The sequence below is a fragment of the Rattus norvegicus genome, chromosome 5 (assembly GCF_021556685.1).
Source record: "Rattus norvegicus strain SHRSP/BbbUtx chromosome 5, alternate assembly SHRSP_T2T, whole genome shotgun sequence".
NCBI lineage: Eukaryota > Metazoa > Chordata > Mammalia > Rodentia > Muridae > Rattus > Rattus norvegicus.
In genome coordinates, this window is record NC_141538.1 from 811,253 (window position 1) to 838,330 (window position 27,078).

A 27,078-nucleotide genomic window follows, 5' to 3' on the forward strand; every position below is an offset into this window, starting at 1 on the left:
TTTCTGAGCTTTCATTTACCCAATCTAGATTTATTCCTTTCTGATCATTTTAGCACTTGTCTTTCTTTATTGAGTGTTACTACCCAAATTTTTCTTAATTTTGAGTCTTCTTGATGGTCATAGTTGTGTATGTTTGCCCACAATTGACAGCAAATTGCTGTCAATATGTATGTCAGTGTCATTTTTTTTAACCCGTGCAGTTGACAGATACATATTTGTCATTTGAGATCTCTTCATATATCACTGTGCTTGATTGCCTGGTTGTCTTCATACTGGTTTAGATGATTTCACCTTGTTTCTCTGGGTCCATGGCTAATTAATTAATTAATTAGTTAATTAATCAATTAACATGAGTACACTGTAGCTGTCTTCAGACACATCAGGATAGGGCATCAGATCCCATTACAGATGGTTGTGAGCCACCGTGTGGTTGTTGGGAATTGAACTCAGGACCTCTTATCCACTGAGCTCTCTCTCCTGCCCAGATCCATGCCTCTTAAGGTATGTGCAATATTAGCCCTCTTTAGTCCTTATTATAGTTCCTTGTTATATAGACATAAGGTAGAGTTACATTTTCATTACTGTATTAATTGTACTGTTGTTGTCTCTGTGATGACTGAATCTAACTATTTTATCTTTTCGTTGAGTTAAAGTTAAGTACTAATAAATCAATATATTTGCTTAACGAGAGCAGATCACACTGTTTATAATTACAAGTTTTGCTGGTAAAGTGTTACGTCAGAGTGGATTCTGGTACAGCTTTTAGTGTTAGCCTGTTGAAAATGCAAAAATTTTCTTCAACATACCTTGGCAAATTTAATTTCTTAGACTTTGGTCATACATACTCTGAGAAGCTAAGAATGTTAAAAACAAAATCACTGCTTTTTATATTCACTACTTAAGAAACTCCTCAATTCTCTATCGCACCTTATGTAGGAAAAAGCGAAGGAGGAAAAGAGTGCAGTGGTACTATTTTAATTCTTATATTTGGTCTGAAGTTTCTTTTATCTTTGTTTCCTTCTGGTGTTTGATTTAGGACATTAAGGTCCTTTAAGGTTCTTTCACTAGTAGTGAGGGGCTGACTGTACAAAGACCCTTGGCTTTTGTGTTTTGAGCCCTTTAGGTCTTTTGACTGTTCTGTATAGCCTTCAGCCTGTGTATTGATCTTACACAGCCTGCAGTGTAAGCAGTTGAGATAGCTGGTCTTGCTACCTGTGTCCTGTGCCCTGTTTAGAAGTGGAGGGATGTTGGAAATTCAAAGTGTGCATGGGAAGGTTGACTTGGGAGAGAGATCCCTAGATCAGCCCATTGTTATCTGTGAGAAAGCTTTGGAAAGATACCTGCTGTGTTTTCAGTTGCTAATTTTCAGTTGTGAAGGCCTCATCTCAGGCAACCTTGACTTCCTGCCTTTTTTTTTTCTCTCAGATTCAGGAAACCCCAACTATGTTGTGGCATTGGCGCCACCTTGTGTCCCAGCTCAGGGCTGTTGTGTCACCTCTGGTTGCCTAGGTTTGCTTGGGGCTTGGGCAGGGAGCATCTCAGTTAGCTCTCTGTACACCCTTTAGATTCATGCTTAATTTCCACCCTGAAGCCGCTTTAGAGTGAAGCCCTAGTTGTTAATATTCAGTGGTTGGGGGTGGATTTCCGTATCGGGTTACGTTGGTTCTAAACCAGACATGGCTTTGTCAATTTGTTACTAAAATTTCCAACCCTAATAGCCCATGTAAAGGACACACAATCCAAATATTTTAATAATAAGTTATATGCCTAGATTGGGCATATCTAATACAATACTAACTTATTTCCCAATTCTAAGACTCCTTATTACTTCTGGTTTCTCCCAGCCACAGGATTCTGGTGCATAGTGGCTTCCTTCACTCCTCTTCCTTCATTCTTTTTCTCCTTCTACCTGCCACCCCCTCCTGAGCCTACAGTCCCACCTTTCGTATCCACTACCCAATCATAGGCTCTAACCATTTATTGACCTATTAAAGTGGAGAGAAGGTTCACATAGCATCACCTAAGTACATGATGCTCTGCTTGTGGGGTGGGAGCAACCTCTCTTGAGGAACCAATATGAACAATAATATACAAGCAGCATCAAGCCAAACCACTACAGTTTACTCGTAAGATCTCAGTTTTTAGTACAAAATCCAATAATGTTAGTTGTTTAAATGTGTGTCTTACTATATTTCTTACACAGCTGTTTTCCAAATGTGGGTTTGTCTGGTGTTCTGTACCAGCATAGAGTATTCATCATTAACAGTGTATTTTCTTGCCACCAATACATGATTTTTTGTTGGATATGCTAAATAGTCATAATGGTTTTACACAGGAAAGCTAATTGTCAGGATTTTGTTTTGTTTTTGAGTCAGGGTTTTCTGTATAGCCCTGGCTGTCCTGGAACTCACTTTGTAGACCAGGCTGCCTTCAGACTTACAGAGATGTGCCTGCCCTCTGTCTCTGAATGCTAGGGTTTAAGTCCTGTGCCCAGCTTGATATTTTTCTTTGTCATTCTCTCTCTCCCTCTCTCTCTCTCTCTCTTTTTCTTTGCCCAAGTCAATGGATTTTATTTGGTCACAGGGTCACAGGCCAGGTATGGCCCCAGCCTTATTTGACCTTCTTTGGGGCTCAGGTTGTTGCAGTGGCCGAACTTCTTGTAGCAGTTGACTACACTGTGTGCAGGCATGAGTAGCACTTGTGGCAGATCATCTTGTCACAATTGTAATTCTGGACAAGGTGACAAAGGGATGACTCGATGATGCCACTGTGCAGACGCAGCACCAGGTAGAAGGTAGACTCTTTCTGGATGTTGTAGTTGGACAGGGTGTGGCCATCCTCCAAATGTTTGCCAGCGAATATCAGCTCTGCTGGTCGGTGGGATGCCTTCCTTGTCTTGGATCATTATTGATGGTGTCACTGGGCTCAATCTCAAGAGTAATAGTCTTGCCCATTAGGGTCTTCATGAAGATCTGCATGCTGGCATCTCCTACTTGGCCTCCTTGTTGAAGAGAAAGAGTGGTTTGGGGCTTTTGGGTTTTTTTGTTTGTTTGTTTTGTTTTTTCTTTTTAATACTTAGATCATTTTGTTGACTTCTCGGTGTTTGTTGAGGGCTGGTATGATTTGCATTTTAAATATATTTACCTGGATCTTCACTGCTTGCTCTGTCTTAACAGGCAGGTGTACTTTGATTTGGGACTGAATAGACTTTTTTTTAATTGTTTCCAGTCTGTGTTCTTCTTTCACTGGCCTTTTATGAGTCAGTTTTTCACAGAATTGGCTGTCACAGTGCACGAAAGATTCGGCCAGAGCTTGAGACAGGTAGAAATGAGTGGCAGTTTTAGGACCTGTACCATCATATTTTGGAACACCAGGGGGATTATTAGAAGTAATGTTATTATAAAGTAGTCTTATCCTAATAATCCTTATTAACAATCTCTAGTTATTGTAAGTCAGTAATTTTCCTGATGAGATAATATTTACTTTCATCTCCATAAATATAATTGTCATGGGGCACAAATAGTAACAGCTAATAATGAAAGAACAATTCCCTGTGTATATAGACTTTGTTTTTTTGTGAACTACTTTTTGAAATATGTCAAATTATAACAGCAGTATTGTTGGTATCAGGAATTGCCTTGAGCAGCAACACTATTTGGTAACTGTTGACATGGAAACAGCCCTACTTTCCCAGTATTCCTTTGGTCCAAATCCCAACTCCACGTGGGAGTAGTTATGTCATATTCCAAATGAAAGGCAGACTTCTTCTGCCCTCATGCTCTCTCTTCTCTTCATTCTTTTCTCTTCTTTCTCTCGCCCCTTTCCCTTGTCTTGTTCTCCCATTAAATCTCACTAAGTGGAACTGTTTTAGTTTTGTGTGCTCTATTTTGATGGGTGTGGTGGGTACTTTATTACAAAGAGATTTCAATAACAACAAGTATGATAATTTAAGAGCTTGGAAATCAGACTGACTGGAAATAAATTCCAATTTGGGCACTCACCAGCTGTTGAACTTATATTACTAATATAAAAGTTGTGGGTGATAGTAATTTTTCCCTATAGTGTTGTGAGAATTAATCTAACTCCTTGTAATCCTCTTGTGTTTTATTACTTATCAACAACATTGGGTAGTAGTAGCCATTGTAATTGTTTCATTAAATAAAATTTGTAGAGTTGTGCAGAATGGAGTTTATCAAAGCTAAATAGGTGAAACTACACATAACTAAATTGTATAATAAGATTTATCTTATAAAATTATAATCTTAAAGGAAGAAGGGTAGAATGTAGAATAGGAAATAATGCTATGCTATTGTTAGAAATGATTTAACATTCTATCAGAAAACTGAAGAAATGGAAATTCATCTATTAAGGTGGTGTACAGTCCATAATATATTCTACATTATGTTAACATTATTCTTAAATGTGATTTTTTAAAATTGACTAAATATGTTTTTAATGAGAAGAATTAGTTTGAGTTTGAATGCTCTTTTTTCCGTTTAGGCAATATGTCAGTATTGAGGGCACCCAGACATCAGAGCTCTGGAAGGCATGTTGATACTGTTTTCTTCTTTGTCTCCTGGGTGTAAGAAGTATAACAGATCTTAAAGATCTGTATTCTTGTTTGTTTAAAAAATTGATACATAAGAGAGAGAGAGTGTGTGTGTGTGTGTGTATGTGTCTGTATGTGTGTGTCTGTGTGTCTGTGTGTGTATCTGAAATGATAACAATATATTCTTTGGAAAGTATTTTGTTTTTTCTCAATTAAATTTATTCATTTGTTCTAATTGGCTACCCTTTATTATCACAGGTATAGGGAAATTAGAACACTACTACTTTAGTGTACGTTGAAATATACAGAGAAGAGTATGTTAAATTGAGGACTCTGTTATCTCACATAGATGAGAGTTTCTGGATATTTTCTATATCTTTTTATTGCTCATTAAGGGGAATTTTCTGCTATACTGTGTCTTCATACTTTCTCTTCTGTTCAAATAACTCTCCTCCCTTAATGTAGGTAAACATACTAACTTCTGGGTTTTGGATAATTCTGTATCGTTGAGTTGAGTCAACTGGGCAGTCTGTTTTGCAAATGAAATTTCAGGTTTATGTGTGTACTACTTACTAGTATTAGAAGCACTTATTTAGCATTTTTCTTTAGTTCTTTCTGGACAAGATAGCTACATTTGCACTTTCGTTTGAAAGTCAGTTTTTCTCTTATGTGAAAATACTAGAAAATTCTAGATTCCCAACAAGCCTTTATTTTTGTTCTAGGTAGTTTTGACTCAGCTCTGAAAGGGATTTTTTTGAATGCAAAGGAATTGATTTTAGGCTAGGGACACTTACCTTCTGGTCTATTGTTCTTTTGTCTGGCTTATGTAGTGAGGCAGGAGAGCTTGTGTGTTATATGTCTCTTTGTTCTGAGCCCCCTGCTCTCTAAATCTATTCATACCTACTTATACCAGAATTACAAAAGTCTGATTGTAGTTTTTTGTCTCATTTTCTTCTCCTACCATCTGAACCTGGTATCCGATTTGCCTGTTTTTCATTGTAATAAATCAAAGGCTACAGAATACTGACTCTGCTGCTGTTAAATTGAGTCAGTTCATCAGAGCCATGTTTGGTGGAGCAAGCTTTTAATCATAGCAGGTGCACCTCTATGAGTTCCCGGACAGCCTGTTCTACATACAACACCTTTTCATCCTGATGCTAACACCCTGCTGGAGTGGCATTATTACCAGAATAAACTGAAAGGAAAAGCAGGTGCACATAAGTTCTTTAAAGCAATAGTCCTCCCCTGGATGGTCTCTGAATGTTGGTGCTGCTGTTGGTGCGTTAGAAGTAAAAGTAGAATTGGAATAATTAGCTCTTCGAAGGCTTTAAGAATGCTAGTGACTGTAGAGAGAGTATCTTGGGTATTTGTATGCATATATCACCTTTCAGTTAAAAAAAATTATGGCCTATAGGAAAGGATAGAATAGAAGGTGGGACATCCGGGAGGCAGAAAGAATTCTGGGATAGAGCCAGGTCGGAGAGATTTGCCCTGGAAAATGTGACCAGACAGACTCGTGGTTCCTGAGCACAGGTAATGAGCCACATGGCGGAATGTAGATTTGAGTAAGTGGGTTAGAATTTGTCAGAGAAGAGTCTAGCTCTATGGCCAAGATATTTGTTAATATATTTTGAGTCTCCGTCTTATTTCTGGGAGCATGGGGCTGGGAGGAAGAACCAGGTCCAAACTTCTACAAGTGACAACATGAATCCAAACAAAATCTAAATCTGAGCAATGACCAGTGTATAGTTTTGATTTCTGGAACTGGAGGATGATGTTCACCTGGAACTCAGTCCCAACTTAGGTTGGGAGTGATAGCATGATGTTTTCATATTAACTAGATGAGCTATTAGCGATGTGGCTTATGTCACCGTGCAGACACTGAAGTTTATGTTTTTCAGTATTTTTTAGAACTTAAAAGCAGACACCATGGTACCTAACCTCGGCTTTCAGGAGATGACACCAAGAGAACAGAACTTTCAAGGGAAGGCTGCAGAGCAGGGAACCCCGACTCAAGGAAGGACACAACCACTATTGTAACCACAGTCTAAATGCCTCATTTGAGTGAGTTGGTTTCTTAATAAAAATATTTCCATAACCGTCTTGGAAAATTAGTCTCTTTACAATCACAAGATCTTCATTTGTTTTACTACACTGCATTACAGTTCCAAAGAAATTGGCAAGTCTTTCCCATTTGTTTCCTTGTAGAATAAATTGTAAAACCACAATATTAAAAAAAAATCATTGTTTTAGGAACAAATTAACGAGGAGAAAGACATATAGCACAGTAGAAAGGGTCTAGATTTTGGTTTTATCCCAGTTACTTCTGTTTCCTGTTTTGTCAGATTTAAAAAAAACAATGGTTATTTTAGAAATGACCCTGTTGAGGCAAAACAGAATCTGGCCATCTGGATTTCTTTTCAGGAATTAGGCTTTCTTAGTTGCCATCATCTGCTTACACGGAGCAATGGGAAGGGTGATTGTAGACACACATTTAAAATTTATATGAGTATCAGTTTTTCAAGTTTTCTAGGGCTCTTATTAGCTGTTAAATGTTTTCAGAAAATTTTGAGATTAGTGATTTGTGTCAGTAGATCTTGGGATAACTTCCTGAGCTTGTTGAGTCTTTGTTTCATTGCTTGTGGTCAGTTTCTTCAGCATACTTGTGTACCATGTTGCTTTTTCTTTCTGAATTTCCTTCTTCATATTATTAAATAGATAAAAATTTAAGTTCTAGAAAGCAAGGGATGTGTAACTGAAGGAAGTACACAGTACGTGTCCCATGCTGAACACTAAGAAAATACTGAGTGAACATCTGTCAAAATGAGGGAAAAAAAACTGTTGTGCATGTTTGGTGGTGTTTCTAAGTTCCTTTGTTGCTCAGTCTGGTGGATAGACTCCAAGTCAGCTGCTTGTTTTAGTAGTCTATATTTAGATTTTGACCTGGGTAGGTGCTTGTTCTTTGAAAATTGCAGGAAACTAATCTTTTGTCTTGCTTTCCATCACTGGCTGGCCAAGCATGGTTTTGCAGCAGAATATTTTCTTTGCTTACTTAATTAGCTGCATCTTATTAGCCACTGGATTTTTAAAATATTTAGCATCCTTTTATAATTCATATCTTTTTCATTTCTTTTGGATGGGCCACCAGAAGTCAAATATTAGAGGAAATGTTTAAGTTCCACAAAATGAAATATTCCTTTCCTTTAAAAAAGTGGTCATAATACCTTGATACTATATTCTTGTTTTAACTTTATGACATTCATTTTTGTATCTTAAGGTCTTTGACCCATTTGGAGCCTGTAAAAGTATTTGCTAGATATAGAAGGACTAGATTGTCTTTTACTAAATTGACAGCCAAACCTGTGCCTAAAACTGCTTTTCCAATGCCTTTCTTCTACTTTTTTTCCAATATCACATTCTCTGAGTCATTATTAGACATTGCACAAAAATTAAATGTACTAAGAGTCATTTTAGAAGTTAGTATCTTTGACTTCTACACATTAGCTCTATAAAAATTAGGTCTAATATTGACTTGCATTGTTAGATGAAGCATCTTTCGTGTTTTTTGGAAACTGATTTCTTGTTCCTTATATTAAGAAATTAGGTCAATGTAACCAGAGCATTTGATCCATCTGTGACTTCCTTTGTGTGCTGTTTCCTGAATCATCTCTTTGATGATTCTGTTTAGAGCTATTTAATCTCTGCACATGTTTGGGGCCTTTTACAAACCCCTCCTGGATTCCGAGGATGCAGATGTTTTCTACCCTGTTAGCAACTTTACTTTTCATTCTACAGGAGCAACAATTTAAATTCTATTAGTCACAGACTGACTCTCAGTGATTACTCTTTCACAATTTTGTGTCCTGGTCTCTGATTTCTCCAACTATTCCTCCACATCCTTTCTCCATGTGCTTGTCTAGTTTGCCCTCCAGAGAGGACCGTGTATCCTTGCATTTCCACGAATCTCACAAAAAGTAGCTTACTCTGCGTGTGGAAAGACCCATGCACTCTGCTGCACTGTGGAGCAGGTCAGCTAGCCCAGTGAAGAGGAACACTCTGGTGTTGCCTCTCAGGCCATGACAGTGGGGGTGCATGACCCACACTCAGTGGTCAAAGATGAACTTTGCATAATTTCCAAGTGAGATTCTTATTTTAAAAGTCTTTAAAATATAAAGGTTATGTAACTTCCTTTTAAAGCTTAATTCATGGTTGTAACTTTGGAATATAATATATCATGGCTGTTGTCTTTGTTTAGTGGTATTTTCTGTTGGTTTGTTATTGATGACCCTTAAATTCTTGCAGATTAAATAGTGGACTGTTGTGAAAACACTGGATAATCTGATCAGTTTGTCTTGAGTTTGTAAGAATGTGACACGTACTTACATTTTACCAGAAGCCATAGCTATGGGTGCTAGGATCTGAAAATATCTGTATGGGCTGAGTATTAGGTAAAGATGCTGATGGTTATTGGGCAGATAAGGAAAAGTTATTGGTGGGGTTGGCGTGGTGCTGCTTGTATTTAAATGCTCCCTACCCACTGGCTCCCAAGATCTGGAAGCCCTGAGGAGCAGATCCTCAAGTACCCCAAGTGATGCTTCGTAAACTTTGCTTCTTAGATTAACTCATGAAAAATGGATAGAGTCTGTGATTAGGCAATAGAAGAAGAAAGGTGGGACTTGAGGATGGAGTGGAGGGTCTCAAGAGAGAGGAGAAGGGGGAACAAGAGAGGAGACCAAGGGAGGAGGAAGCCACCATGTGAGGAGATGGACCCTGAGCATATGGCCTGGAAAAACAGCAAGTAACAAGGGACATTATGGCATGGAAATAGGTTAGTATACCTGTAAACCTGCCCAATTAGGCTTATGACTTGTAAATAAAGTACCTGGATTGTGTGTCTTTTATTTGGACTAGTTAGAGTGTTTAATTCCTTTTGTAATTGGTGCCCTTGACCCTGAGATTAAGTCTCATGCTCTACTGAAATGAAGTTAGATATTGTACTGTGTATTTCTGGTGGTGGAATAACTTTGCTGTTTTTCATAGAGCATTGAGGTATTTCAATATGTGTGGAAAAGAGGCAGTGAGTAGTTTTTTAAACTCTGTGCTACTGCAGTGTACACAGAATAGCTTTGTTTGGAATTAGCTAAAGTGATAGATTTGGGTCTTGCTTTACTAACAGCGTTGTTTGCAGCAGAAAAAGTTCTATAAAAGCACATATCATGCTTAACCTCATAGTACTATCCACAGCAATGATCAATTTCTTTACTCATCCATTATTAATTGACTTCTTTATGGTTCAGGTGCGGGGCACATTTATACATCTGAGTGAGATTGCAAATTTGGTTTGCATATTACAAATGCTGGTAAGCTGTTTTTCTATCGATACTGGAATTATGATCTGTAAAGCAGCTACTACTGACAAAAATTGAGCTCAGGTTTTTTAGTTGAAGGTGCACTTGTTTCATGACAAGTAGAAAATAATGCTGTTAGACTGTTTTTACCTGTGCGTAAAAGAAAAACTTTAATGTTTAAGATAAAGTGTCATTATAGTATATAAAAATGTTTATATAATGTGCATATCTTTGTGTGTGTGTGTGTGTGTGTGTGTGTGTGTGTCTGCGTGTGTGCACACATGTGGGTATGGATGTAGTGTATAGATGAGATCATCAAGCTACACTGACTTAGTTTCTGGATATGGGAAACAGGAAACCAAACTTTCTAAAAATGATTAGTACGTTTTTGTTTAATCAAATGGCTGGCAGAAACTTGAAATTTCTTTAACATATTTGTTGTAAGTGCTATAGAAAGTTCTTTTAGGAAAGAAAAAATAACCATTCCAAGAAACTTCTTTTCTGTTTTTCCTGTTATAGTGAACTGCATAGTTCTCCTAAGCAAGGAGGTGGACTTCATCCTCCTTACCACTTTCACCCTTGCCTACCCCAGGGACTGTCTGACAAGGTAACAGAATGGATTACATTTATTAAAACATGATACCGTGAGTTTATTGTGACGCGTTTTTGTCTGAACACTGCTGAAAAATAAAAAATCAATTTTAATAGTTTTTGTACTAAGTATAGAAATAACGGCCATTCGTGCAGGTGTTTGGAACCTAAATATTTGCACCTGAAAATAAATGAAACCATATTTCCTAAATAAAATTTAAGGAAAAGATATTGTAACATAATGATTAAATCTTATTTTAATGCAGACCTAATATCAGATTCATCAGTGAGTAAGAATCCCGATTCTACGCAAAGAAATTGAATTGATTCTGTTTTTTTCAAGAGATGAAATTGCTTCTTGTGGCTATTAAGGCAGGTATGGAGAAGCTAAGTGAGTTCTATTTCTTAATGGATAGTTGATTTTTTTTATATTTTTAGAAAGATTAAGCCTAGAAGGTCAGTTCTACAATTTCCACATATGAAATATGTATTACAAAGGAAATATTTTAGTCTGAGTCCTTCATCTATACTACCATGTAAAGAATTTTAAATAACATAATAGTCCCTAGTGATCCTCTAGTGAAAAACAAAATAATAATAATAATAATAATAATAGGCATTGTCATGTTTAACTTCTGTGAGGTATAAAATGATAAGAAATTGAAAGCTACATTTTCTTTTTCTTTTTCTTTGTCTTTTTTTATTTGAATGGCATTGGCGGGGCCTTATTTGTCAGTCTTTACAAATAAGAAAAACTCGCCTCACAACTATTCATACCTGCCCTTCTGGTCAGTCCGTCTGTTCACGGACACAGTTACATACATTCAAGAAAACACACAGAAAATTAAGCTGAAACTCGATTTCCTTCTAAATTAAAAGTAAATTATTTTCTACCATTGCTGATGACCAATGTTGGCATCTGTGTGGTGGGTAAAATGAAGCAGGCAGCCTTCCGATGGGTTCAGTGCTTAAAGCTATTGATGGGGGCGGATCCAGACCCCTATGGGGATGCTGCCACAGGCAGCCAGCGACTAGAGATGTTACTCAACAGACAGTTTTCTGAGGGAGCAAAGCTTAAGTTACTGGGGGGTTTGCACTCTCTATGATCAGCGAAAAACCTATGAACTCTTAACTCCTTGGGGTCAGTGAGAAAGACCAGGGAAGAGAGAAAATTCACAAACACACACACACACAGAGACACACAGACACACAGACACACAGACACACACACGCACACACACACACACACACACACACACACACACACACACACACACACACAGAGTTGATGGTAGAAGGAACAGTGTTCCAGCTCATCATACACAAGCCTTAACAGATACACATAGTTGATGGATGCCCTAACCCTTGTGCTTTATTCTTTGTTCCATCACTTATATATCCCAGCCAAATCTTTCAAGCATCATTAAATTGCAATGTAATTGTTTTAGTTTTCTTCTAGACAAAGACAGGAGTAATTATTTCATTATTTATCCTTAAAAAGTATTCTTAAAAGACTCACAGATCTAACCACTTATATAAAAATCAGTCATATCTACTTTAAATCCTCAGAATGAGTATCTACTCAAGAGCAATTCTTAATAAATCTCATCAGGAAGCTGAGGGCAAAAATGTGTATAAGGAATCAATTGTTAATGCCAGATATGTTGGCCAGTGAGTGATTTGAGGTACCTTAGAATTTTCCCATAATTCTTAGATTATGAGGAACATGCTGGCAGTGAACAGAGCAGAACTCCATAACAGCACAACAGCATCAAGTCCTCAGGACACATAGCTCTCAGGACACATAGTCCTTGGAGCTGTCACACTGAGTCACACCCACACGACTGTGGTAATCGGGGTGGGGGGGGTACATACTAGATCCTATCTCCATTTTAAACTTGATATGTTTTATTTTATTTACATGAAAAATGCATGAAGCTTGGGATTTGCTTCTCAATAACTTAAGAGGTTTCTTATTTGTTTGTGGTTCTCTGTGGTGATGTGAATGTTAGGAAAATCCCAGAAGCCACTGAGTACTAACAGAGTATTATTTATTCTTCTGCTCTTAGCAAGAGGGCAAGAAACACCTGTAGCTGTTTCTTAAGCAGGAATATGTTCAGTGAATTTCGTTAGTGTTTTACAGTTTTCATGGCACACATTCCTTTGTCATATTAATTTCAAGTATTTTGTTGTTTTGTTTTGTTTTAGTTTCTTGAGAATAGTATTGTCCCTTGCTTTCTGTGTTTGTCTTTTGTATATTAAAAAGGATACTGATTCCTGTGCTTTAACTCTGTGTTTTTCAAATTTATCCATATTTATCAGCCCTAGGAGTTTTTTCTTATGATTTAGTTTTTATGTATAGAATCTTAAAACCTGAAAATAAACATATATTGATTTCTTCCCTTCTCATTTGTATTTGCTTCATTACCTTGACTTGTTTAATTACTTGACCTAACACTGTAAGCAGTATGTTGAGAAGTGAGAAGAGTGAACATCCTTGTCTTGGTCCTGATTCCAACACAAGTACTTTGAATTATTCTCTCTTTTCGATGACTTTTGCTGTATATTGCCTTTATCAAGTTGAGATAAATCCCTTGTATCCCTATTCTCTGCAAGACTTTCCTCACAAATGGAGGCTGTATTTTATCAAAGGTCTTTTATGTATGCCATAGGGTGGTACTTGTACTTATGTGGTAGATTATGTTAATTCTCATGTATTGACGCTTTCCTCCATCTCTGGGATGAAGTTGCCTTAAACCTGATGAGAAATCTGTTTGTGTTACTGCATTTGGTTTACATGTATTTTATTAATGCCTTGTGCACCTATGGTCATCAGAGATGTTGGTGTATGACTTTCTTTTCCGGTTGTTTAGATTCAGCATCAGGATTAGACTCCCAGTAAATGTTTTCTACCTGTTTTTGGAATATCTTACCTTTTCAGCTTTGAGAATGTGGTGGCCGCCATTTTCATACTTTCCTTCCTCTACCTTTATATCGGCTAAAATAGGATTCTGGAAGTAATATTGATTTATTGTCAATACAGATTATAATACTGTGCACACTCAAAAGGTATACTTCTTGGTTCTGAACCATGTATGATCTTGGTTCCATTACTATAGGCAGAAATATTGTCAGAACAAAATCTGCTTCCTAAATGTCATAGTTTAGGGCTCACCTGCTTTGTTTTGCAACATACCCTATTTTTGCTTTTTGTTTGTTTGTTTAGTTTTGTTTTTTGAAAAATTGCTTTTATTTGTTGTAGCACAAAACTGTTATTTAGCCTATTAATTTAAAATTAATATTTTGTACTTACATCCTTGATTTATATGAAAACAAGTCACTATACCATTTATTTCACTTCTTAGTGTGTTTTTGTTTAATTTCACCAGGTCCATTAATGAACATAAGAGGAAGGACCATGGAAAGGAGTATATCTCTTACATATTCACAGAAGATTATGCCAAGCAGGAATACTGCGTATAAGACCTAAATTTCATTGGAAGAACCTGACTGAGGAAGTGAAAAGGAAAGGATGGGAAATAGGAAAACATTTGAAAATAAGGCTGTTGACAGGCTGGAGAAGAAGGAGGAGATTGAAAATTTAAATTGTGCTACCTGAAACTGTGTATTTTCATGGATACAAATATGTCTTTGCCTATTTAAAAACTACTAGTTACTATGAAGTAGGATTTATCCATGTCAGTTTTGGTACAATATGCTTTAGGGATTTAATTCCTGGGGACTTAAATTGAATGTTAGTGGTATGGTTATTTAAAAACTCATTAAAAACAATTTAAAGAGATAATTTCACACTGTAATTGTGCACTTTTCTCCATTTCCATTGCTTATATAGATATGTATTATGTCTTACCATCTTTTAAATGATGTTTAGTTACTTATAATAGTTTTTCTTTATGTGAGCATAGTCACAAATACATATGATAGTCTAAAATAATACAAAGAATAGTGTACTCTAACTTACTTATCTGTTTGTAAATACTCATTTGTGTGTGTATGTGTTTATGTATATATGTGTATATATATGTATATATATGTATATGTATGAGTATATATGTATACTAGATAAGATGGATGAAGTTATAAAATGCATCTTGAAAGGAACCGGATATAGATCTCTCCTGAGAGACACATCCAGAGCATGTCCAATACAGAAGTCAATGCTATCAGCAAACCACTGATCTGAGAACAACACCCTTGGAGGGAATTAGAAAAAATATTGAAACAGTTGAAGGAGGATGCAACCCCATCAAAACAACAATGCCAACCAAACAGAGCTTCCAGGGCCTAAACCACTTCCGAAAGACTATACATGGAATAATCCAGGACTCCAACCGCATATATAGCAGAGAATAGACTTGTTGGGGCACCAGGGGAAGGGGAAGCCCCTGGTCTTGCCAAGGTTTGACCACCAGTGCAGGGGAATATGGGGGAGGGGGGATAAACTGGATGTATAGGGGGAATACCTGTATAGGGGAGGGGGATGGGAGGGAATGGGGGCTTATATACAGGAAATTGGGAAGGGGAATAATGTTTGAAATGTAAGTAAAGAAATATATCTAATAAAAAATTTTAAAAATTAAAATTTAGGAACCAAGAAGATATCAATGCCAGTTCTAGCTATAATGTTTAGGTCCTGAGATGGAGAAGGGGAGTTAACAAAAGTGAAGACACTGACCACCTTTTGATTTTCAGGCAAGTGGCCACAAATAACTTGAGCCTTCTATATTTATACAATGACAATTGTGCTTACCCAAGCAGTGATATCATTGCTTACATTATTAAAAGAAATCATAATATCCACATTTCAAAAGCTCTATCTTTACACAAATCCCCCAATAGTTCCCCTTCCTCCTTCTCCCATTCCTTGAATCAGTCACCACCTAAACTTATTTTGCATTAAAAAGCACAATTTCAGCAAGACAAAAGAGATGTCTGGCCAGGCTTGTCCTGTAAACATGAAGACATACCAGTCTGGTAGCAAACATGGTTACATAGTTATGCATGGTGAGAGGCCTAATTGAACATTTGTTGGTAAACTATACCTAGTTATATCCTATCATAATTCCCTTTTAATTGCAGACAGACAAGTTCATTTTACAAAGCACATCTTCTAGACATCTTTCTAATATATAGATCTTTGTAAGATGTAATCATTCTAAGAGCCATTTTCAAGTCTCTATCAATCCAACATAATCTCTGCATTTTCCATGTCTCTACTGATCAGATATAGCTTCTTAAAAACAGTTTTGTAAGCAGGACCTACCTCTCTCCACAACTGACACAGACTTGCTCAGTGTGACTGGGTACTTCTCTAAAGATATGATTATAAGTCTCAAATTCCCAGGATTTATGGTAACATCTGGAGGATTGATAGATACAAAAAAAGGTGGCGAACATTTTATCCCTTGAAAGAGTTTTCAGAAAAATGTAGAATCATCCACAGTGTAAGTCAGTGTGACTCCAGATGGCCTTGTCCATGACTGATGAAGTGATACAATTTTGATAATGACTATATGCAGTACAATGAAGAAATGGAGAGCTTGTAGGGCATGCAAACTTGGTACTAAATATAAAGGCCACCAAATTTACCTTGTCAACTGAGAAGTGGTTTCTATGGAATTGCCACAGTAGAATCCTGTCACTGAAGCACTCATATGCTATTCCTTGCAGCAGCTACATGGCCACTGCCAGAAAGAGGTAGCAACTCTGCTAAATTATTTCTGATACATGCATGAGGATCTGAGTGCAGTCTCCAGAGAACATGTAAAAAGTCATGGGACTGTGTTCCAAGCTAATCATCCTGGTGCCTGTGAAATGGAGAAGAAAGAAACCCTGTGGCTTGACAGAGCCCCAGTCTAGCTATATTGGTAATTCCATGGTCAGCTTGAGACCATGTCAGAAAATCAATACAGTAGAGAGTGACTGAGAATGATATCCATTGACCTTTGACCTCCTTATTCACACCTGTGGACATGCACCTGCAGACATATGTACCCCCACATAAACATGTACACACAAAGTACTGCGACCTTATAAGCAGACTCAAGCCTCTTTAGAAAGTTTCATGCCATTTTTTACCCTGCAACATCTCTCATACAGCACACTGTTCCTTATTGTTTGCACTTTATCTTTTTTTAGTTTTAGATATATTATGCCCATTGTCTATCATAATGAATTTCATCTTTAAAAATAACCTCAGAATCATTATATTCATTCAGCCTCCTTGTCTTTAGGCAACAGAAATCATTTTTTTAACTTATTTTTACAGGAGACTGGAGAGATGACGGAGAAGGTAAGAACATGTACTACTTTTGAAGAAGACCCATGTTAGATTCAAAGAACAAGATGACTCATAATCACTGGTAATTTCAGTTTCAGGGACCTAATACTCTTCCTTTTCTAGTCTCCACAGGCAACCCTAGACATGCAAATACTCACACATAATTTAATAAAGACACAGCCCCCACATACACACGTTTACAATTTAATTCATTTTCTGGCCTTATTTTTTTTTTTACTAGGACAAAGAGGGTAAAATTATACAATCTACTTCAAATTTCTGAAGGGGAACATTTTGCCTTCTCGATAGGAGACAAACCCCTCCAGATTTAGAGGCATCTAAATCCAAGTTGACACAAGTGTCCATCATATACATTAATGTGCCTTTTGCATTGTCTTTTACTTTTCCATAATGGGTATTGCTTACAATTGTGTTGCTGCAGATTTGGTTTTACCACAGGCTTCTTTGATGCTCTGAGCTGCTTTGATTTTAATTTCTGCTCCTCTCTCAATTAGCTTCTCACCCTACATTGTTATTCTATCTTATCACTCATTTTATAAAATCCATGCTCCAAAAATTTGAAGAAGATAACAATGGCTGCTTAAAGTGTACCTCTTTTCCTTATAGTCACTCTATTGAAAAACATAGACTTTTGCCTTTAATTGTTGTTTTGTTTCTTTGACACAGGCTTTTTCCTTGAGTACAATAATATTGTTTTACTCTTTTAAATTTATCCTTTCCAAGTAAGACAATAGAAAACTTGTGGGGGTGCTTTGTAAATGAATATGAGGATGATCCCTCTTGTCTATATTTTGATGTCTTCTACATTTGAAAAATGAGTGCTGATTCAGCAACTAAATCCTACATAGGCAACCACTGTGGAGAGTCCAGTGGAAGTATTCCAGGACTCCTGATGGATGTCAGCTCCCCTTGGACTCATACACTTGACATTTTTAACTAATATATTACCCTAAACCCAGGTTTTGGGGTATTTTCTTTCATCCTCTACCTCATATCTCAGAAAGAATGAAGAATATCATATTGGAACAAGGTCACTTGATTCTATTTCACGATGTGACTAAGAAACCTGGAATCTCCTAGTAGTATTCCTGGTTTGGTTATAAAGGAGAACATTTTGTTTTATTTCTCTAGTTACATATAGTACATTTCAGTGTAGATGCCTATTCCTCCACCATGCAAGGAAAGGTCCCTATAAATCTAAGTGATACAAATACAAGTGCTATTGTCTGGTCACCCTGGTTACACAATACCACTGTGGAAAAGTCTCTGGAATCTACATGCCCCATATTTAAGTTTTTTGATTCATCAATCTGAGTAATACATGTTCATGAGTCTGAACTTATAGTATCCAGGAGTTGTTTAGCTTATCTCTGCAAGACCAAGTTGCCTTCATAGGAACTATATATGTATTCTTCTTTTAATTCTCAATAGTATGTTCTGTTGCTGTGTAATACTATGCAGAAATTCCATGTATGTAATTTTTTTCTTGCTTCAGAAAGGGGTGAAACAGAACACACATATGTATAGGGATACTTTCTCTAAGTCTGAGTATGTATCAGCTTTACAGAATTCTTACCATATCTCATGTCAACCTATTTCCTTACTTTAATTTATGCATATATTTTAAGTCCTATATTTATAGAATTCTAATTTTCTGATTCTTTTAGTTGAGTATTTGCTTGTTTCTGCATGTGATTGCACACATGTGGATGACGGAGTCCAATTAATGGCATTCATTTCCTCCTTCCATTGTGTATGTCCCAAGGACCAAACCAAGGTTAACTGCCCTGGCAACAAATATCTTTACCTACTGAGCTATTTCACTCTTCCTAGTATGTTCATAATTTATTGTTCCAAGCCGAATTGCTATCCCATGCCAAAAAAGGAATGTTTTCATACTGGTGTGTGCTACAATCTAAAACATTTCTTTAGATTACGACATTGTCCTCTTAATACCCTATTATGATACATATAATATCTGTGGGTATGCAGAAACACATATACACACATAATTTCACTGACATACACTGTCGGTGCCCAATGCCAGCACCGACACGGTACCGATAATCGGGTGAAAACCTGCGGGATTAAAGAAACACACACACACAGGTTATTATTAGCCATTCTTTTGTAAAATTTTTAATGATATCACTACAATACATAAGCTTAGAGATATACACCCACAAACTCTCACCTACAAACTATATAAGAAGGTTTTTTATCAACGTGATATAAAACTAGAGATAACTTGGAAGAAGAAATCTTAACTGAGAAAAAACTCTTCATAAGATTGTCCAATAAAAAAGCCTGTGGGCACTTTCTTGATCAATAATTTTGTTGGAGGGCCCAGCTCACTGTAGGTTGTCCCACTCCTGGGCTTATTGTTCTAGCTTTTATAAAAACACAGGCTGAGCAAGCCATAAATATAGACCAATAAACAATCTTCTTCCCATGTCTCTCTAACATTTCCTGCCTGCTTAATCACTGGGATATCTTCCCACCCTACCTGATGCAACTAGGATTTGTTTTAGTGATTTTGTGTTTTGGACTGATGGCTGCTAATGGGATCATAAAATAAGACTCAAGTTGAATCTTTCAACCTTCTAGAAAATGTGTACAATAATTTTATTCTAATACCCTCATCTTTGAGACACAGGACATCATATATGACAGGTCAGAAAGTTTCTGCCATAAATATAGGCATCCTAAAAGGTTAATTCTTTACAACCAATAGGTCCAGGTAAGAACTAGGTAGATAAATATTAGCAAAATGATTGTACATTGTAAGGTTAGTTTATATAAGGAAGTAGCCATGTTTGAAAGTGTCATATAATTGAGGGCCTGATAAAGTAGTAATTCAAAGAAAAAAGTGACAGAATGTATCACAGATAAAATATGCCCAATTCACATGAGAACAGCTTAGGAATCAGAGAATACACAAGAGTAGAGAAAGAGAGAAAAAATAGACAAAAGAAAGACAGAGAAAAGTAGAGCAAGAAAGAGAAGTTGTGCTGTGTGGCATGTGTTTACGGAAGCTTTCTGGACATGATTTTACAGATTCAGGTTCTGAGAGAACAAACTATTCACTGGGGAAAACAGAAAAAGCTGGAGAATTAGAAGGATCCAGAAGATTGTAACACATTGTCCAAGTTAATGTGAGTCCAAGCAGAACAACTCATGAAGATGCCAAGAGAAACCATATTGAATCAGTCAGCTTGGAAGGTTGGATTACATGGAGGCTAGAAGGTCCTAGTTATTAGGTCTATAAATAGTTGAACAGAGGGAAAAAATACTCTGGCCTCAGCCTAAAGGACGTATTTGCATTGCTTGGGTAAGACTCTTATCTCATCACTTTATCTAAGAAAAGAAAAGTGACATTCACTTAGAAAGAATACAGACAGAGACGGAGACAGACAGACAGACACACACACATACACAGAGACACACAAACACACAAACATACAAACATAGAGCGGTGTGGGGAGAGAGGGGAGAAGAGAGGGAGGGAAGAAGGGAGAATGCTTGCAGTCAACCATTGAGCTGAGAACAAGGTTCCAAAAAGTGGAGTTAGAGAAAGAACTGAAGTAGTTGAAGGGGTTTGCCACCCCATAAAAAGAACAATATCAACCAACCAAACCCCTGCCCTCGATCTTCCATGGACTAAACAACCATCCAAAGAATACACAAGGATGAGCCTATGGCTCCATCTGCATATGAAGCAGAGGATATCCTTTTCAGGCACCGATGGGAGCAAATGCCCAAGGCTTGATGCCCCAGTGTAGGGAACTGTCAGAATGGGCAGGTTGGAAGGAGTGAGTGGGTGAGTGAGGAACTGCCCTCAGAACAGGAGGCATGAGGGGACATAATAGCCGGTTTCTAGAGGGCAAATCAGGAAAATCATATTTAAAATGTGAATTAAAAAATCCCCTCCCCCAATGAAAGGAAAAGAAAGAGAAATGGAGAAAGAAAACGAAAAACAAATGGGGGTACATAACTAAACAGATGCCAACTGGTGATGCGGCGGTGTTATTCCCAAGATAGTCAAGCAGCTTCTGGGAAACCAAAGTCTTTGGGTTCCGGGGGGAGTATGGTTGCAAAGCTGAAACTTAACGGAATTGACTGAAGGGCATGACCAGGAGTGGAGCCTGCAGCTTAATTTCACTCAACACAGGAATCCTAACCAGGCCTGGACACAGACAGGATTGACAGATTGATAGCTCTTTCTCGATTCTGTGGGTGGTGGTGCATGGCCATTCTTAGATGGTGGAGCGATAGATATGTCTGGTTAATTCCAATAACGAACTAGACTCTGGCATGCTAACTAGTTACACGACCCCCTGAGAGGTCGGCGTCCCCCAACTTCTTAGAGGGACAAGTGGCATTCAGCCACCGGAGGTTGAGCAATAACAGGTCTGTGATGCCCTTAGATGTCTGGGGCTGCATTAGCGCCACACTGACTGGCTCAGTGTGTGCCTACCCTACAAAGGCAGGCGCGGGTAACCCATTGAACCTCATTCGTGATGGACATCGGGGATTGCATTTATTCTCCATGAACGAGGAATTCCCAGTAAGTGCCGGTCATAAGCCCTGCCCTTTGTACACACCACCCTTCCCTACTACAGATTGAATGGTTTATTGAGGCCTGATCAGCCCATGGCCCTGTCGGAGGGCTGAGAAGAAGGTCGAACTTGACTATCTAGAGGAAGTAAAAATCATAACAAGGTTTCTGTAGGTGAACCGGTGGAAGGATCATTAATGGAGAAGGCCGAGGGGGTGTCTGGTCCTTTCTCGGGCCTGTGTAAGTCCCTCCTCTCACCGGGAGACGCGTCCCCGGGTCCCGGTCGCATTCATGGCATGTGCCGTGGCCGCCGGCCAAGTGAGCATTTCGGGAAAGCCGGGGGTCGTTAAGGAGAGGTGCGGGGAGGGTGTCATGTATGGTCCGTTGAGGGACCTCCTCAATTCTCTCTCTCTCCCTTGCTCTTCTGCCTATGTCCTTGCCTCCTTGCACCTGCCTCTGCCTCCACCACTGCTGCCTCCGCCGCCGGCACCTCCCTTGCCTGCTGGCCAGCCAAGGCCCTCGGCATACCGAGGTCATTTCTGCCTCTTTCTGAACCGGCTCATGATCTCATCTCGTGTGCACGGGGGGTGGGGGGTGGGGGGGGTGGGGGGCGCAGTACACGGTGGCCGGGACCCGCTCCCTCTCCTCACGGCACCTGCCCCACCTCTGCCACAGCTCTCCTGCTCTGAAAGTGCCGGGGTGTCTCTGTCCCATGCAGGGGGTGCCTGTGCCACGGGTGGGCTCTCGCAGCCCGCCCCGCCTTCTGGGCCTCGCGTGTCCGCCCCGCTCCTGTCCGGGTACCTAGCTGTCCTGTTCCGGCGCGAAAGTTTAAAGACCCCAGGGGAGGGGGTCGCCCTACTGCCCATCGGTAGTCCGCAGGAGGGATTCCCGTTTCCTCCCTCCACCTGGTGCTCCCTGAGACTCAGCGGGCCCCCTCCAGCCGCCGGCCCTTCCAGAGGCGGTGGTCGGGGGGCCGTGTCGCGGTCCCCCTCTGGGCGCCCGTGGGGTCCGGGCCCGAGAGCCCGACTTGTCCGCCCATTGGCTGGCCGCTGCCGGGTGCTGGGTTCACGGCGTCCCTTGTCCCGTGTGTCCCTCCTTTCCGTTCCCGACCCTGTCTTTTTTTTTCACATGTATTCTTTAGTTTCCCACTGGCCGGCCTGAGGTGGAGCCACCTCGCCGTTGGCCCCTCTCTTCCGGTTCAGCAGGGGGTGCGGGAGAGCTGGTGCTCTTGTTAGCACCCATACGAGTCCGCTCACACCCCAGATACCGATACAACTCTTAGCGGTGGATCACTTGGCCCATGCGTCGATGAAGAACGCAGCTAGCTGGGAGAATTAATGTGAATTGCAGGACACGTTGATCATGGACACTATGAACGCACTTGAGGCCCCGGGTTCCTCCTGGGGCTACACCTGTCTGAGAGGCCTTTGAGGATCAATCGCTGCCACGCCCCCTGTAGTTTCGTTGCCTTGGTGGGGGGCGTCGCGCGGCTGGGACTCTGCTCGCAGGGCCTCTCCCCTCGGCCCTCCGTCTCCTGAAGTTCAGACTGGGTGGCGTCCGGCGGTCGTCCACGCCCGGTGGGTCTGCGTGGGCCTAGATCTCCCTGTCCACCGGCGCCGCGGGCTGGCCACCCTTCTCGTGGCTCATTCCTGCTCATTCCGGCGCTCTCGCTCCCGTCCTCGCCTGCTCTCCCCATCGTGGGGACACATCAGCGGGGGCTGGTCAGGTGCCTGGGCGCGAGAGGGGCCATGTTGCCCGGGTCGGTCATCCCGCCTCCTGTCTGGTGGGAGGCGGGCCCCGCCCACTGGGTCCGTGCATTTGCCGCTGCCACGCACCCACCATTGCCCTGCCAGAGTCGGATTGGGGATGGGGGATAACGCACCCGCCGGGGCTGGTCTCAGGTACCTCTCCTCCCCCCCTCCCTCTTGTGGGGCCCGTCCGCTCGGGCGCCAGCTGGCGTGACGCTGCGGCGTCCGTGCGCTGACGGGACTTGTCCCCGGGATGTGGGAGCTGGCCGGGGTAGAGAGGTCGCAGGCCCCGGCCTGGGACCCCGGCACCCTCATGCTCTCCTCTCCGTCCGTCCGCCCGCGGCCACGCGCGCCCTCCTTTCCTCCTTCCCCTCTCAACCGCGACCTCAGATCAGACGTGGCGACCCACTGAATTTAAGCATATTACTCAGCAGAGGAAAAGAAACTAACCAGGATTCCCTCAGTAATAGCGAGTGAACAGGGAAGAGCCCAGTGCCGAATCCCCGTCGCGTGCCGTGGCGCGTGAAATGTGGCGTATGGAAGACCCACTCCCCGGCAGTGCTCGTGGGGGCCCAAGTCCATCTGATCAAGGTCGAGCCCTTGGATGGTGTGAGGCCGGTAGCGGGCCCAGGTTTGCCGGGCCCAGATCTTCCTGGAGTCGGGTTGCTTGGGAATGCAGCCCAAAGTGGGTGGTAAACTCCATTTAAGGCCAAATACCGGCACGAGACCGAAAGCCAACAAGTACAGTAAGGAAAAGTTGAAAAAAACTTTGAAGAGAGTTCAAGAGGGCGTGAAACCGTTAAGAGGTAAACAGGTGTGGTCAGCGCAGTCCGCCCAGAGGATTCAACCCAGAGACGGGCATTCGGCTGTGTGGGTGATCCCGGCGGATCTTTCCCACTTCCCGTTCCTCCCGACCCCTCCACCTGCGCGTTTTTCTCCCCCCCCCGCCAAGCGTCCCGCCGTCGCTGTCCTCGTTCCTCCCAACAGGGTGGTCGGCGGGCGCTCAGGCGGCGGGCGCGGGTGCGCAGGTGCTGCCGGGGGGGGGGGGGGGTGGGATTGGTGGGTGACCGCCCCTCCCCCCATGTTCGGCGACGGGCCGCAGCCAGGCGCCCTTCCACCAAGGCGGTGTGCCTAAACCGGCTAAGGGACCGCTGGGAAGGCCCTACGGGGAAGGTGACTGGGGGGGAGGGTGGTGCGGCGCGGTATCACCTGGGGGCCCCAGACCACCCTGTCCCGAGTGTTACAGCACCTCCTCTCCATACAGAAGACACTGACAGACAGACTGACACACACACACACACACACACACACACACACACACACACACACAAATACATATTTAAGTATTTAAAATGATGTCTAAAAAAAACAGTCTTCCTGTTTAAAGGGAAGTTGGCTGACAGAACGTTTCTGTGGTTTTTTTATCCTCTTTTTTACCAAATAGGAGGTAGATCTGTTGGCCCTTTTATTAAAAGCCAAAGTATTAAGTTTCAACTTTTCCCATTATGTTCCTTTCACGAAAACCAGGGAGTGTTGTTTCTTTGGCTTTTCCTTTTTGAAACAAAATGAAAGGAGCTCTACCAGTTGGCCTAGTTTCCCTGTTCCTTTTCCCTCTTCCACGGTATGCTCGATGAAATGAAGTAAATAAATGAAGATTCTAGTTATTTATTTGTTTGGGAGACCCGAACCCTCTCTCAAGAGATACTTCCATCTCCCCCCTCCACACACACAAGGCCTCCTCCCTGTATGTGGGGGAAGGGGGAGGGGTGGACAGGAGCTAGCTGAGAGGGGGTGGGGTGGGGTGGGGCTGGAGAATGTGCATGTCCCTGAAGGACTGTCCAGGAAATACTGCTGCTGCCCTAGCATGCTTTGCTTCAGCGCTGAGCCAGGCGGTGCCTCTTTAGGGGGGGGCAAGTTTTCTGCCTGAAATCAGTGAGTGATGATTTCAGTGTGAATGTCTGATCCCTCGCTGTCCTTTCAGTGCTCTGGCTCATGGCAAATGACTGAAGAAAACCACTTAGACTCACACCCAGCTGTTTGGAAATGGTAATGGAATTGATAGCACACCCTCAGGGAAAGAGGAAGACTCCCTTTGCTCACTCCCAGCCTCGCCCTGCCAGCTCTGGATTTCTAAGTAAGGCTGAATCTGGACCATATTTACAAGATTTGGCATTTCTGATTCATGTTTAATGTTTAGTTAAATAAAGCTTGTGAAGGGCTGGAGAGATGGCTCCAAGGTTAAGAGCACTCACTGCTCTGTTCTTCCAGAGTTCCTGAGTTTCATTCCACAGAAACCATATAGTGGCTCACAACCTTCTGCAAAGGGATATCCCATGTACTCTACTGCCGTGTGTATATGAAAAGGGCTTTAGTATACCCATATAAATGAAAATAAATAAATAAACCTTTAAAAGAATGAAACAAAATGAAGCTTGCAAAGAAATTGAGCATCTTAAAAATGCCAGGCACGTCTATCCACTCCTTTTATTTTATTTCGTGTGTGTAAAACATAACCACAGAGGTGGTTTCCCTTTTATTAATCTCGATAGCACAATTGGGACAGAAGTGCAAACTATCATCTACCTATCTGGGAGTGGAGTGGTTGGATACAGGGAGATGGAACATTTGTAGTTAGTAAAGTTCTGCTGTCGGTTTTTTTTCCTTTCCTTTTTGGATAGATATCGGGAGCTTTTTTTTTTTTTTTTTTTAAAGTACAAATTTTGTTTTCTGTGCGACATTCTGATCATAGTTTCCCATCGCAGAGCTCTTGCCAGATCCTTCCTCCCCATCCACCACCCTGTTCTACCCCAGGCCTGCCCTTATATGTGGTTGATGCATACCCAGGTGAATCTCCATTGGAGAAAGCACAATATTCCCATCTCCTATGACTGTCAATGGCAGATGACTTAAATGCCAGTGACTTCAGATTTGACTCCATTTTTCCCTTGGAGAACTGGGTTTGGATCTGTTGAACAAAGGCAGGCCCTGGGTTTTGAAACAAACAAACAAACAAACAAACAAACAAACACGCCAAAAAATATTTAAAGAAGGCAACAACTGCCTGCACGCCAAGAGACTGTTGACTCCTCTTTGGAGCTAGTAAGATGTGAAACTTGCTTAATAAAGTAGAATCCACACAGCACAAAGGGAACACTTTAACAAATTATGAGGAAGAGAGAGAGGAGAGAGAGAGAGAGAGAGAGAGAGAGAGAGAGAGAGAGAGAGAGAGAGAGAGATCTGTTTATCTCCCTCCTCTAGTTTTTCAGACTAGAGATTTCATCTTCCTCTGTCTCTGGTGCTGGTGGCTTTACTACTGGTTTGGGGGGATTTGGATAGGGATATGAAGAAAAAAAGTCTTGAGTGCTGATTTTAAACTCTCTCTCTCTCTCTCTCTCTCTCTCTCTCTCTAGAGCACTCTCTCTCCCTCTGCCCCTCTCCCTCTCCTTCTCCCTCTCCCTCTCTCTCTCTCTATCTACACACACACACACACACACACACGCACACACACACACACACACACACACACACACACACACACACACCTACACACTTCCTAGGATGAAAGAAAAAAATGAAAAGGAAGGCACCCATGGTGATGCATGAGTTTGATCTCACTTTGGTCTCAGCACTGGAGAGGAAGATAGGAAGGCCTATCTAGATGCAATGTGAAGAAGGCCTATTTCAGATTAGTTAATGGCTAGGTAACTGTTACCTAGCTAGTCTGCCATTTTGTTGCAGTTACTAATATTATAAGGACACTTTCTCATTAGTTGTTTCTGCTGTTACTGCCGGAATTCATTACATATCCTGTTAGGTTCTTCTGTGTGATAACACACTCAGAAACCATACACTGTAGAAGTCAGTCTAACTGCTTTCTTTGTTGTCTAGTTACCCGCAATATTCTTGGACCTAAACCGAACACCCAGCAGCATTTCCCAAAACCATCCATGTATAAGCTTTTA

At 41.0% G+C, this 27,078-nt stretch overlaps 1 non-coding gene and 3 pseudogenes across 1 annotated transcript; 3 read left to right on the forward strand and 1 right to left on the reverse strand.

Moving 5' to 3' along the window:
* Window positions 1-27,078, forward strand: part of LOC148005534 (polyubiquitin-C-like) — a 1,830,776-nt pseudogene that overhangs the window by 663,938 nt on the left and 1,139,760 nt on the right.
* LOC148005545 (ubiquitin-ribosomal protein eL40 fusion protein pseudogene) lies at window positions 2,552-2,978 on the reverse strand (annotated as a pseudogene).
* On the forward strand, window positions 20,697-21,565 carry LOC148005546 (18S ribosomal RNA; annotated as a pseudogene; the record flags this gene model as incomplete).
* Window positions 22,642-22,794, forward strand: LOC148005547 (5.8S ribosomal RNA). Its single transcript, XR_015621518.1, has one exon. It is a non-coding gene; the product is annotated as a 5.8S ribosomal RNA (ribosomal RNA).